Source organism: Passer domesticus, chromosome 4, assembly GCF_036417665.1.
Source record: "Passer domesticus isolate bPasDom1 chromosome 4, bPasDom1.hap1, whole genome shotgun sequence".
Lineage (NCBI taxonomy): Eukaryota > Metazoa > Chordata > Aves > Passeriformes > Passeridae > Passer > Passer domesticus.
In genome coordinates, this window is record NC_087477.1 from 16,870,485 (window position 1) to 16,884,007 (window position 13,523).

At 39.1% G+C, this 13,523-nt stretch overlaps 1 long non-coding RNA gene across 8 annotated transcripts in view; it reads left to right on the forward strand.

Moving 5' to 3' along the window:
* LOC135298613 (uncharacterized) overlaps window positions 1-13,523 on the forward strand; it is a 100,269-nt gene that overhangs the window by 32,641 nt on the left and 54,105 nt on the right. For all 8 annotated transcript variants that reach the window (XR_010360633.1, XR_010360639.1, XR_010360640.1 and 5 more), the window contains exons 6-9: window positions 20-200; window positions 290-1,508; window positions 2,832-2,981; window positions 4,381-4,589. This is a non-coding gene — a long non-coding RNA (uncharacterized LOC135298613). The remainder of the gene's footprint in view (window positions 1-19; window positions 201-289; window positions 1,509-2,831; window positions 2,982-4,380; window positions 4,590-13,523) is intronic.

Sequence of the window (13,523 nt, forward strand, 5' to 3'; positions counted from 1 at the left end):
CTACACTTTCCTTCTGCAGCTTCCCTGAATGCTTCATGTGAGGAAGAGGACGTTTTGCAGCTCCTACCAAATGGTGATGGAGGTGTAGGGAACTTCTGAGCAAATCAAAGTTAAAGGAAGAAAAAGAATGTGGAATATTCTCTTAGGTTCAGTAGAAGAAAAGCTGTGTTTTGTACAATAAAAGAAACAAACAAAACTAGGTCTGTGAACATGAAATGAGATCCTCTGGCTTATAACCCTTTGTATGCATTATTAAAAATAGAATCTGTTCTTTTACTGTTATTTCCAGACTGCAAAAAGTTCTATGCCATGTGTATAGCTCTTGAAGGGAAGAGTTGTCTATAAGAGAAGACAGTGGCTGGTAAATAAAAGAATACTTCAATTTATTGTCCCATTAAGCAAGATACAACTTAGCAACATGCAGGTGGGTCATGTCCCATTATTGGAAATGGTAAGTTTTGACTTAGCTTTTCTTTTCCTCACTGTCGCTGTGCTTTTCTCTGGAAGGAAAATCCTGCTACAAGGAAAAATCCTTGTAGCAGGATTTTTCTCTGTTAGCAGCTTATTTTTTAGCACACCATTCTGACACCTTGACAGTTCATGTGCTAAATCAGACTTTACAGTTACTGGCAGGCAGTTATTAGATGTATTGCACTTAATTAACTTTACACCTAATTACAAGCAGTGCTGGCCGATTACAAAGGGCATAAATATATTAGTGCCCTGGCTGTCACATCATGAAAATGGCTGTTTGAACAAGTCAAGCAAAAGCAATTACCACATTGTGTGCAGAGCAAAGTGTGAAGCAGAGTGCAGGAAGGGGGATGAACTGGAGTTCGGTTTGTAGGAATGTCATTTTGCACAGCGCATTTCAGGCGACCCAGATGAGCAAAAAGTATGAGGAAAGATTTCCTTTCATTTGTGTAAAACAAAGAACAAAAGTTGCATAGTGAGAACTGACATAAGTTTTGTTGGAAACCCATCCTGTGTATCTGTAAATAAAGTATGAAGATTCCAGTGTTAAGGAAGAAAAGCTGTCTAATGTGAGATAGATGCTAAACATTATAAGCAAAACTTGTGATTTAGAATGACACAGTGCAACTGTTACTTATTCAGTAGTTGCCAAAATGAGAAGGAAAGCAGAATTTGGTCTCATCTGTAGAGGGATATGTTCTAAAGAGCAAATGTTAGCACTCAGCTGGCATTGCATGGAAATCTGTCTTGTGTTAGCACAGGAAAAAAACCATTTCTGCTGGAAAAGTAAGCAAGGCATTCTGAGCAATATTTAAAATTTTGTCAATGGCTTTGTAAACAAGAGTCTGTATGAGAGATGTTTCCTCCTGTATCAAGTTTCCGTTCCAAGCACCACATGCTCTCTTTTGCAGAGGAAAATGGACCATGTTATACAGGTGGCTTAACTTATTGTTATGTGTACAGCTGTGGAGGAATGTTGCCTTCATTCCACAAGAATCCTGGCCGAGGAGATGGGCTGAGAACTGTTAACTATGGTAATTTTTCTTCGTTCCTTTTTCTGCTTTGCAACAGAAGTCTCTGAATTAGTAGTGTTTTGCAACAAAACAAAACGTTTGTTTTCCCTTTCAACAAAACTTAATTAGTCATCAGTGTGTAGACAAACCACCATAAGCACAGTCACAGGAACCTGATGGTCAACAGACTGTACTATCCACTTTGTACAAGGTGTGTAATGCTTTGTACTGAGGTCACACACGCCAGTTTTATATAAAGAGGCCAAAAAAGGTCACTAGAACTTGACTTTGCTTGAGGCAAGTAGAAAGAAACAGGGGGAGTCACAACACGGTGCTGAATAAGTGGCTGTAGGGTTTGTGCACTGTTGTTATTTACAAGCTCTGAATAAAGAGAGCTGGGAGGATGTATGTAAACCTTTCCCAGCCCTGAACAGCCATTCATTGTTATCCACTTCTCAATAGGCTGGCTGTGTTGTTTCTGATAACTCATGGAAAAGCAGTGGTAGGTGGCCTTAAACAGAAGTTTCGGATGCCTTTGCATGCAAAAGTGAGCAGACTCCTTTGTGTGCCACAGCATAAAGTAGAAAGCGGGGAGATAATGTGTTTGCAAAAATAGCATTACATCACTGCTGAAAACATTGCTCAGTTGATTAAGATCTTGGGTGGCCTGCAATTTTTACCCTGTATAAAATTAGGGACGTTGCTGTAGGGAAATTGTGCAGGAGAATGTCCTGATGGAGAGGCCTGGGGGAGGCAAGCGCCGTCATTCAAGTAGCTTGTGCCAGAGCTGCTCGTTACTAATAGTGAGGAACTTGGCCCAGAAGACAAGTGAAATCAGTCAGGGGGTCACGTAGAGCTCTATGATTTCAGTTTTCAAGGACAAAGTATACATTTTTTCACTATAGGGTACAATGAATTAATGTAAAATACTGGGGACTTGAGTCTTCCAACACACAGAGTGAGTTATGTCCAGCACAGAGCGTGTTAAAATGTTACTTTCTAATTGAGTGCACTGGAACTACCAAATAATGTGTGAATAATAACTAAAAAATAAAAGCACATCTAAAACTCCATGCTTTTGAGGACAATGAAATAAAAGAGCAGTGAGAACTCATTCCTGCAGAATAAGTCAGTCTTATGTGCTTGAATTTTTTTCTGATATGGATGGTCATAGAATCATTTAGGTTGGAAAATACCCCTAACATCAGTGGGTCCACTTGTAAACCTAACAATGCCACCTGTAGAATATTTCACTAGCCCCCATGGAGTTCTTGGCTTTTCCACATTTCTCACATTTGTACTAAGACAAAAACCAGTTGATTATCTGCTCCTTTTATTCTGCAGATGAGATGTTTCTCGGTCATGACTTCTGAAGACTTACAGCCTTCCTGGGCCCTCAAGATCCAAGGATGCCCTCTTACCTTGTCTTTTATCCTTTCATGGAAGCATCTAAAGGAAAACTGGAAACTGCAGTGATACATGAACAATTCACAAGTATGCAAAAGCCCTCTGTTAGACTTGCTATCTGAGCCTGGCTTGTTCCTGAAGCTGCACTCTTTAAAGTTTGACTTTTACACTCTGTTGTAATGACTCTTTCCATCTGAGTGCATCGTGCTGCAGGAAGCTAATTGACTTTGACTCCTCTGCTTCTGTTCTCAGTGGGGGATGCCAGTTGTAATTCTCTCATTGATTGTTTAGAGCAATTAGTGGAAAACAAATTTTTCCAAAGAACAGATAATTTGGTTTTGTTGCTCTCCATCGTTAAAGCTGCAATTTGTTATCTAAGAAACAATTTGTTATCTGGGAAAAAAATTAATAGGAGACATATTCCATGTGTTTATTAGCTGAAGAGAGACAGGTTACCTCATCATTAATGTCATCGGTAATTAGCGCTCTCAAGCTGCCACCGTCTGCACCAGGGGCTGGCAGTCTGTCAGCAGCTTCAGATGCCAGGGCTGAGTGTGCTTGTCTGTGCCAAACAATGGGCAGGCCCTGTGTGATGCCCACATTTGTAAACAGTCGTTGGCTAATGTAATTTAACTGGACAGGTTTGTTATATCTGTGACTGCCACCCTGGGAAGGACATGAGACTTTAAACCTCCAGGGCAATTCCCAGTCATTAGGTCACCAGCAGCAGGCTCAGAATGCCACTCTCAATTAATCAGGCTTCTGATGTCACAACTGGTTTTTGTTTCCATTTGGGAAGAGGTTTGGAAAGGCAGTGTGGTCAAAGTGGCAGGACCTGTGCTCACATTCCATCAGCATCACAGCTCTCCATGATAACCAGCAGATAAACCCTGACATTGGAGAGGCTTCTTAGTTCTTGTTGTTGAACTGTCTTGTTCTGCTCCAGACTGAAAAGAATAAATTCTACTTTATACCAGGTGAAATATCTTCAAAAAAAACCCCAAAAAAACAGCCAGGGAAAAGTGGACATAATTCTGTAATATTTAGACTCTAGTCTTAGTGTTTTACTGTCTTTTGCTTCTGTTATTCAGTTGGATTTTGTAGTTTTGTTTTGAGGAGAAGTTCTGAAAATTCTTCCTGCTTGATAAAATTACCTATGAAGGTCAGAGAATCCTCAGATCCCACATGCAGGAATTTGAAGGCTTATGTAAGATTGGCTGTGCTTAAGTTTGCATAAAATTGTTATAAATTAAAGGTGGTTAGGGGGTTATTTGTCTGGTAGTTTTTCATTGGTGCTCTTCTGATCCATGCATTCAGTCATGTGGATGATACAAAACACAAGTGTGGGTGGAAGTCAGATGCTTTCTGTGGCACATGCTTTTAAGCCTACCCTAAGGTGTATTACTTCAGGTATTATGGAAATTATAATTAGGGAATATACAGTAATTGTGCTTATTGCTAAAACCTGGACATTTTCTTCTTGAAGGCCAATGCAGTACAAAGCTGTTAAAAATGTGAATTCCTGCTGACATTGTAGAAAAATCCATTTCACATCTGTAAGGTGGAGTACAATTTCCAAGGCACTGGCAGATGTTTGCTTTTGATGCACGAAGCCTAAGTACATGCAAGGAGCAGTCAGTTTTCCTGATGTGAGAGCGTGGACCTGCCTTTGCAAACCCTGGATCTCAGTCAAAGGTGAGAGGAATCAGGAATTTCAGTCACTGTAATGCATTTGTAAAGATCTGGTGTTAGCAGGAGGTGCAGTTGGATTAGTTGGTCTCTTAAAAATGGACAGAAATAGGCCATTGGAGGCAATAGCAAAACAGGGAAGAGTGTGAAGGATACTAAGAAAGCTGTGATGTCTCAATATGAAAGAAAAGGTTCTGGATATATCTGTGTCTATATAGATACATAATTTGGCAGGTGAATAATATAAGGAAGGAAATGAGTCACAGGATATTCCTATTTTCTTTTTCATTGCATTATTTTTCTAAAATGTTTATTTACAAAAGGTGGTTTGCAAGCATGTACTGATCCAAAGCATCTTGAATCTAAATATTCATTTGTGTTTCAATAGATTTTAGGCCCAGGCATCTTTTCTAGTGCTTTTTGCTTAAATTTATGGCATGCAAATTTTTTTAGAACTTGCTGCCATAAGAAATCATCTGTCCTAAGGAGCATACACTAAAGAAGGAATAAGCATGCCATGAAAAAGTCAGGTGTTTGATATCCAATGGGAATGGCAATGTGCTTTATAAGAATCTTTTGTTCTTTTGTTTATATTTGTATAATTTTATTAGTTTTTTTTTAATGTGGTGTCCCAATTTGCATATTACAGAATATAATTTTAAATGTACGTGTTTATCCTGAGGTATTGGTGGATCAGTACAGAAGGCAAAGTCATTTTAGCTTTGGGATTAGAGGAGGAAAAACAGGTTTTAGTTGCAGTATAGGCATGTCCTAGAATACAATTATAACCTCTCAGTCATTTTTCATACCTAATGTGGAAAAACGTCACAGATACTAAAGTTAAACGTGATGCCAATACTGTAAATCCAGTGTAAGGATTTACTGTATCACTGAGCTCTTTAAAATGTTCCTTGGCTTCACTTGGAAGCATTAACTAATTCCAGGTGAGTCACCTCAGACAACAAAACCCACTGTTGGTAGACTTCTATCAGACAGGGCAACAATTCTCAGGGGGCACGTGTGGATGTGAGAATATTTTGTTACTGTGTGGTTACCAGCATTCCTTTACTTCTCATTAGTTTATACTGCACTCTGTTACATGAAAATTAATTTCTGTTAATGTCTGCAGTCAGGTAATGTACACATATCACTTAATGAACGTCATATACCTTCAAATATTAAATTACAGCCTTTCTGCCTCCCAGGCAGACTGTCATACCTGGTGGTATAAATTAATATGAAATGCTGCACAGCTAACAAATTCCTTTTAGCCAAGAGAACTGAAGGCAGCTCCCAGAGGCAGGGCTGGAGTCTTCTACTGGAGGCTACTGAAAGAAATAGAAATACTTAAAATGGCTTCATTAATAGCTAAAATAAACCTGGGGATGGAAGAAAAAGGTCTGTGGGGAAAACAAATTAGGGAGGCAGATTATACTTCTCCACTAGAAGAGGAAGCTCTTCTTGGAGGTTAGTAAGTGTTCCATCATAGGTTGCTTTAATAACTGTTCTCATGTGTTTGTAAGTAGCACTTTGTGTATATTTGTATATATTTAGCTGTTTTCAGGCATAAAGCACATCCATTATTTCTGCTTGAGCTAAAGAGGAAAGCTTAGCGTTGTCATTCTCATCACAAGAGTTGGAGGCCATGGTCTGAAGTACAGAGGGCTAAAGCATCTCAGGTTTGCCACCTGGATTGTGCTTCCTGGCAGGAGTGAAGGTGATGAGAAGTGAGCAGTCCCTTTACACCAAACAACTAAGAAACTAAACCACCCGTGATATCATTTTTATTTAGAAAAATGGGATGTAGTAATAATAGAATAATGGATATTGGATGGGATATAAATAATGGGATGTATAATAATAGAAGATTATTATAAATTGTTTCTTGATTGTAAATAATATACAGATATTGGATAATTGATTGCAAAGTTCAGTTAAGAAAGGTCAGCCTCAATGTGCTTTATTTTATTTGTATCTGTGGTTATCACTGGTCAGATGTAATTACATGCTTGTCAAACTGCAGCTCTGGAAAATTGGTTAAATACCACTGTAAATTGCAGGTTTTAAAAAAGTAATTATTATGTATTTCTTGACTATTTTTAGGTTAAGGGTTTTTTTTTTGTCTCGTGATACAAACCAAAGCTTAAAATAATCAGAGGTGACTCAAAACATGCTCAAAATACCCATTTAATTTTAATAAGACTTGGACCTGACTGTAGGAGCAGAATTGTTTTAGCACATATACAAAACCTGGCAGTTGGCAGTCTTACATAGATGCCATGGCAAATTAAAATTTAATAACAAAAATACTGCTCCTTCTGATAAATGAACAAATCAAATAACATCACTGAATACTCCTAGAAACTGCATGAGCACCATTACAGGCAGATAAAATCTGGGATCTAACTGTTAGTACCTATATTAACCAAGGCTAAGAGGCTCAGAATTGCTCCTTTCTAGTGAGTGACCATCAAAGCAGGATTCTGGGCCTTGTTTTAATCATCTCTTTGTGACAATCTAGTTGGATTGTTGAATGGTAGGTGTTTTACGAGCTGCCCATATTTCTGATTACACACTGGTACAGGGCCCCAAAGCAATGGCCTGCTACTGGATGGAACTTAGAAAGTCCAGTAGGTCTTTGTATGGGCAGCATCATCATCATCCCCCAGATATTAGAAGGAATGTCTGTAGGCAGCAGGGTTACTTGCCAGGTTGGAGGTATCAGGGCATTTAGGAATTGTTTTAGCTGACAGACTCTCTGGAGCATTCTGCATGACCTACGAATGCAGAGGTCTTGGCAAAACTATTAGGCAACATTTCTAATACTGAGCACCCACTCCAAACTTTTTAGCCTGTCTGGTCTTTTTCTTCCAGCTTCCTTCATGCCCTTCACAGCTTTTTTTTTTAATTTTTTTTTTTTAATGATGTTGTTGGATAATGTAGGAGTTAGTAAAGGTAAGAAGGCTTTATTGTATCAATAGTCAACTTCTGAGATACTTTTGAGGCATGCTGGCACTGGCATTAATCAATCTGCAAAGCTGTCCAGGACACTTCAGCATAACCCTCTTCTGGCAGCTGGGTATCAGATCTGAGCAGAAGCAGGTCAGGTTTCATGGTGCCTTCTGATATTATAGGGATCTAAAAAAGAAACCAGATTTGCCCAGAATGTTGTGGCATATCCCAAATGCAGGAAAAGGGGTTTTGTGAATCCTTCATCCATCACAGAATAGCTGGGACAAAGCCAACCCCATGCAGCAGAGCTAAGCTGTGAGCTGAGGAAAAGAGAGGTGTAGTAAGAATGGCCATTGATAGAAATCCACTGAAGTGAACACGAGTGTAATTGCAGCAGGGTTGCATCCATAGGAACACTTTCTTTTTGCCTCCTTTGACCACAGGCTGTGAAGCTTCACTCTCTTTCTCCCCTTCATGTCATGAAGCATCTCATGTTCAAGAATTATATCCCACCAAAGTAGAAAAATGTCTAGAAAAAATGTGCTAGATCTTCTTTCAACCTCTTTTCTGCTGGGAAAGCTTGGCTGACATGGATGTAGAGACACCACAAGTATTGACCTGTGAGTTGAGAAAATTAGCAGGGATTTTTTTCTTTCTTCTTTTTTTTTAATGGCTGGATCATAACAAACAATTTGATTTTGAGTACAGAACCGTCCTTTGTAAAAAATGTAGCCCCACCTAAAATCTACTTTCTTCGTATGAGCCAGAGCTGTGCCCTTTGGGTCCTCATGGACCTTAATTAGCCATCAGACCCTCACTTTATTGTCATCTTGGTAAGATAGAGAACTGCTTTCTCTTTTTGTCAACTTTGTTAGCTCAAATAATTAAAGTTTAGAACTTCACAATCACTCCTCAGTGATAAAGGGACACTTGTTTTAGCTCATGTTCTTTGAGATGGGTGATTGTTGAACATCAGCTTGAGGTGGATTGTTTCACAAGTGCAGTCCTTGGAAAATTTCACCAAATTCTTAATGCAAACAGACATACTTATTTTTGATTGTTAGACTTATAACTCAGTATTATTTTCAATTCTTTAAGTTTTTTTAATGGGGTTGATCTGATATAAGAAGAGAGGAAAGCGTTTCCAGTCTAGATTGCATATGGAAACAGGAACGGAAATTGCCTACATAGGCTTCATGCTTCAAGTGCATTGTGTGATTCTTTTGATACTCAGCCATGAACACATTCTGTGTAATATTCCACTCCTTTTTTTTCATGGTATCAAATGCAGACTGAGACATTATAAGCAGGGCTTAAGAGAAATGAAAAATGTCAGTAAAAGCAGCTGATGAAAACCTTATTAAACAGCTATGCATGTCAGGCCGTGTTCCTTCTGTAATGTATATGTTTGTAATAACAGCTCAGAATTCTGCAGGGACCTATAAGTAATGAACAAAATTGGTCAAGCAAAAAAGAGAAGTTATTGGAAATTTGAGTGCTGTTGAGTCCCATAACCTGCAAACTGTACATCTGCATAAAATAAACCTGTGCCCTGCTGGTAGCTTTTCTACTGTTCCCCTTGTATGCATCAGTTTGTTTGTGGGGTTGAGTTTACTCCAGTAAATGTTTTATGCTGAGAATTATGTCCCCAGTTGCCACAAGTAGCCAACATTTATTGTCAATGCCAATAACAGGGCAAAATGTAAAACTGAACATGACAGGCAGTGTCTGTCTCCAAGGAGAAAGTTGCCCCTTTACCTAGAATGGAAAGTTTCTGGTGTTAATATATGTTTCCCAGTGGAGAAACAAAATGACGAGGGCAGAGAATGATCAAAGCATTGCAAATGCTATGTGAAGGAAGCTACAGTGTGGGATCAAGTCAAGGGACACCACTTGAAGAGTTAGGCTGTACAAAAGACAGAAGGAGGAAAACAAAAACATTGACAAACTCTGGGGAAGGGGATCTATTAATTTGCTTAGAAAGACAAAAACCAAAGAGTTGTAAAGAGAGTCTAAAATTGGTAAAGAAACAAAACCTGTTGACTTGGAGCCAAAGTTGCACAAAAAGTGTTGTGTACCAGAGGACTGAAAATTACTTGCTTGAAACTCTTAGAGTAATGTGAATAATAAATAAAAGCAGAAACCTCTGCTCAGCAAGGTTTTGGGATAGGACAAGCATGTTTTACTGGAGCCTCAGGCTCTTTCTTGGTTCTGCCCTGTCAGAAAATGGTGGTTGATTTGGGGGAGCTGCCTTGAGTAAACTTGATGATAGGAAACTGGAGGAAATCATGGAGCTAGAGAAGTTACAGTGAAAAGTGGAGTATTTCCTTGCCTCTAGCAATATGAAATAGGAGAAGAGTGGACAGATGGAGAGATGTGGGGAAGGAAGTTGCTAGATTGCAAAGATCTTGCTCCTTTGGATGGATTACTTCTCTGGATGGATTGCTTGGCATGGGGAATGCAGTGCCTGTCAGATGCCTGTGCATGTGCTCTTGAACTGCACTCCTGGACTTCAGCCATAGGCTTTTGGTAAATACCTTTTGAAAACATGGTGTTATAGGATCTGCCTTCACAGAGCTCCCTTTGCAATAAATAGACTTTATGGAGCGTACTCTGGGGCAGATGATGATTTATAGGCTCAATAATATTTTTTCTGCCCTGTGGAGAAATCTTTAGACTGGCCAGCAGGCCTAGAATCAGGGAGGGTGCTAGGCTGCTGCTGGAGTGATGATTTTATACTGAAGTACATGAGTTTCTTTTTGGTCCTGCCATCATCAGTATCAGCTTCTTTGTTGTTGTTGTTGCTGTTTCTTGACCCATGCAAGATAGGGAGTCACCTCACCTGCTCTTGGCCATTATTTCATATCTTCCTGTGGGCACTGGAGAGAGCCTGGACAGCTCCATTCCAGTTATCTTAGAGTGTCAAAATCCTCTTTGCTCCCTATACTATGGGCTGGAGCTCAAGTCTTCTTTATAGCCCAAGTGGTTTGTGAAAGACACTTTCACTGTGAATTCCCAGAGAAAACAGAACTGACAGTATGAGAGCTTTTCCTCAGCTTCCTCAGCTTTCTTCAAGTATTAAGGAAAAAACTACAATCTGTTCAGCTTCAAGGCAAAGAGCAATGTTTATACAACTAATCTTGAGGGCATGACACAAAATACTATTTATTTTGTGGTCTGGAGAAAAAAAGATATTAAATGAACTCGTCTACTCTGTATTGTAATAGGCTAATTCTCAGAGTAATGCCATTTGAAATTCAAGTGTGCTCTGGTTTTAAATATCAGTTTGACAGACAGCAAATTAATCTTATATTTGGTAAATACTAAAGGAGTGAAAATTCATTTTTTGTACTTGTCTCATGGTTAATAATCTGTAGCACCTAACAAACTCCTTTCATTCTTGCACAAAAGCTTATAATATATCAGAGAATTAGCATCACAGGTGGCTTGTCAGTGAGACAAGAAGCTCAGCCTAAAGAGTGCCAAAGCTCTATTTTGTATTCCCTTAACAACTCCAGAAAGATTCAAATAGTTTAATTCAAATGGTGCCTAACATTCTTCTTGAGTACTGATATAGTAAGGAAATAATGCTATAAAATTTACAATAAACAGGTACATTACATTCTCTGGGTACTAAAGCTTTAATTTGTTAGCCACAGAAGAGTTAGGCACTGGGATGGGAGACTGGAGAGCAGTGTGTAAATGGATACCAGTCCAGGCACAGCTCAAGGAAAAGTACACATTGAAATAATAGTTTTTTATTTTTTTGGGGGGCCAAACAGAGTGTGCTTAACTTGAACCACATTCTTACAGCCCATGATGTACAACCCATGTCATACCTGAGATCTGCCAAGGCAATCTGGGAGAATTAGTGACATCCAGGTGAAATGTGCAGCAGCACAAATGCAACAGCTTTGATGCTCTTTTCACCTTGTCTCCTGTGTGCTGCTGTGACTTAAAATATTTTTGCAAGTTCTCTCTTCAGTGTTCAGTTCCAAAAATCTTAACAACTGGCAACAGATATCCAAAAGTGGCCTCAGAAGAGTAAATGTGCTTTGACATATTTCTTTGTTCTTTTAAACTAAATGAAACAATTAGTCCAAATGAGGCACTTCATCACTGAAACCCAGAGGACTTTCTTGGCTGCTGCCAAATCATGAATAATAATAATAGTGCAGAAAAGGAGGAGAAGTCAGGAGAGTAGATAATCTATGGGTGATGAATAAAAGCCGATTTCAAGGACTCTTGAGCTGGGTTAACTTCTGCTGAAATGCTCAGTCTCTGTTTCAAAGTGTTCAGTAAGCCAAGAGGGTTACAGTAGATTGTATGAGATCCTGCAAAGCACTTCATGTACTCATTTCTATCATAAAAAAAATAATTACTCTCCAATTTCATATAAAATGTAGTCAGTGGAGAGCTTTATTAGTTGAAAGCATGTTCACTGGCAAATGTAGCTTGAATTGTGTAAGGACAAGCTAGGCTTTCTGCTTTTCTGCTTCCTGTAAAAGCCTGTTTATTTTATTTTGCAATCGTCTTGCCCACCTGCACCACATTTTTCTGTTTGCTTGGCTTGCTGTCCTGGCTGACTGCACTTGCCCAGGGCACACCAGCCAGGGCTTCATTCCTTCATTGCTGGTCAGCTTCAGAGGTGAACAATATTTAAACAAAGTCAAATCTTTACCTTGTAAGAGAGCATGCTGAAATGCAAGGAAGTGGCTTTGCATCCAGAACATTGCAGGAAGGATGAAACAGAAACAATAATGTGCTCCTTCTACTTTTCCCGATCTCTATTTCAGAAATCTGTAAATTTTAAGGAAGTAGTTAAATCAGGCATGGTTTGATGAGATGCAGTTATCACAGATGAAATAAAAATGTATCTGCCTACAAACAAGCAGCTCTCCCATTTGCTACTATGTGTCTCATCTAAAGAACAAAAAACATAATTCTTCACTCTCACACTGTGTCATTCATCCTTTAGACATCAATGAATGCTCAAGAATAGGAAATGTGGGAAAGGTGGAAGGAGAGTGTACTACAGGTGTACTTTTGTCCGTCTGGTTGAGCTGGTTTCAGTTTGTCTCAGGACAGTGGGTACACTTGTCCCCGTTTGTATTTTAGTTGTGTGGTTGGGTCGGGTCACACAATGGAGCAGTTTGTGGGCTCAGTTCCTCTGCCACTGTGTGTGCCCAAATGGAAGCACTCAGACTGTGCCAGCAAACCTCAGTGTTTTAAAAGCACAAGTGTCATTTTACCACTAAAGGCTGTTACTGAATTGTATCCTGCTGCATGAAGTGTCCCCAGGATGTGCCCAGGAAGTGCTCCCCAGCAGATGCTGCAGGGGAAACCCACTGCTTTTGTAATCTGCAAGAGGGAAGAGTTTGGTCTGTACAAGTACCTATAGTAATGTTCTTTGCAGCTTCCCAGATGCATAATCCTCATAGCCTTCTTTCATGGAGTAAAGGAGATTAATTTTAGAAACATGGATTTTACAGATCCCATTATATTTACCGTAATGATTATTTTGCTTTGAGTAAGTGGGCTCTCTGGCTGACTTTAGGGGAATTAGCTCAAGACAACTTACCCCAGGAGGACTTGGGAAATCCTTGATGTTACAAGTAACCAAGTGGTGCCATGTTTAATTATAATTGATTGGTATTTTGGAGCAAAATTTTATTAATTAACAATAGAATTTCTCTTGGAAGCAGGATACCTATCAAAGAAATTGATTTTCAGATGAAAACAGTCCTGCAATTTTTAAAGTTAAAAAAATACTTCTAAAATTTTTATGTGTATTTTTCCATGTGTTTTCATGTTTCTCCTCTATAACCATATAGCAAATTAGGAAAATTCACTTCCCTCAGGGTGACATGGGAGGGAAACAATTGCTGAATTGCAAAAAAAGGGGGAAAGAAAGGGAAATCTGTAAATTAAAGATTTATTTAAGTGCTAAAACAAAAAGGTTTTTTTTTTGTTGGGAATGGGGAAAGA